This window comes from Trachymyrmex cornetzi, unplaced genomic scaffold, assembly GCF_001594075.2.
Source record: "Trachymyrmex cornetzi isolate Tcor2-1 unplaced genomic scaffold, Tcor1.1 scaffold1997, whole genome shotgun sequence".
NCBI classification, from domain to species: Eukaryota; Metazoa; Arthropoda; class Insecta; order Hymenoptera; family Formicidae; genus Trachymyrmex; species Trachymyrmex cornetzi.
The window spans coordinates 8,194-9,377 of record NW_017296632.1 but is presented as its reverse complement, the minus strand read 5'-3'; positions in this window follow the sequence as shown (position 1 = coordinate 9,377).

Genomic DNA, 1,184 nt, shown 5'->3' with positions numbered 1-1,184 from the left:
TCACAAATATGTCAAAAAACGTCAATTTTGACACCTTTAACCTCACTTTTCTCAAAAACCTGACGTGATAGAGCAATTCTGCCGCCGGATTCGGATTCAACGCGAAAAATTACGTAAGAAAACATAGTTAAATCCCAATCAACAAAACCATGCAGGCCTGTGTTATATATGAAACATTTTTTTCCCCGGGAACCTTTTAGCTTTTACGGAAAAACGTTAATTAGCTGTTGTTCATAAGATGCTTTTATCGTGCGGTGTACTGAATAAATTTGAATTGTGTATTGAAGTCATAAATCATAAGTTCTTCATGTGACATTTGTAGAAGTAAAATTTTAAAACTCAACGTTTGTATTAGTATCTTAAAATTTATAAATTGGATTTTAAAATATAATAACTTGTTGTCTCGAACATACCACGAAAAATGAATTATCGATTTAATGAATTGGATTTTACTTTAATAAAAAGAAATAATAAATATTGTGCACATTGTGCATATTGTGCACAAGCAACAAAAATAATATAATAAAAGTTTTTTCCTATAGGAAAAAAAGATTCGGTTCGTATAATTGAATTTCGGTTACAACAACCGAAATTTTCTGTTTTCTGGAGACCAGATGAAAACTTGGTTGTAAGAACAGAAAAATTCCTATGAAAGGTTTCCGCTACTCAGGCAATTGTTTTCGGTTATCTCAACCGAATCTCAATGCTGCCTCTGGTAAAAGTCTAGCTTGTGTCAACCATAGCTCGGTTATAATATCAAATGTTTTAGTAATAAGAAACAGACGTTCTGCCGCTCTAACCATTCATTCTCATTTATAGTAACTATATAGTACGGCTATCGTTATCGGGTGTTTTGGTTGCTGAAGATAAGTTTTCGATTGCCTTTGCAATTAATTTCGTGTTTCACAAATCAATAATTTTGTTTAATTTAAGGAAGTTTTCGGTAGAGTCAGACATATTCTTAATCAATGCATCTTATAGATGATTATGCATTTTATACGTATATATATGCTTTTTGACATTAACTTGAAGTATTGAAATTGAGCAATGTATATTGTTGAATTTCAATACTTCAAGTTAATGACAAAAAGCATATATGTATAAAATGCATAATCATCTATAAGATATATATTAATGAAGAACATGTCTGATTGTATATATACAAAATTCTTCTTCGTCAATTT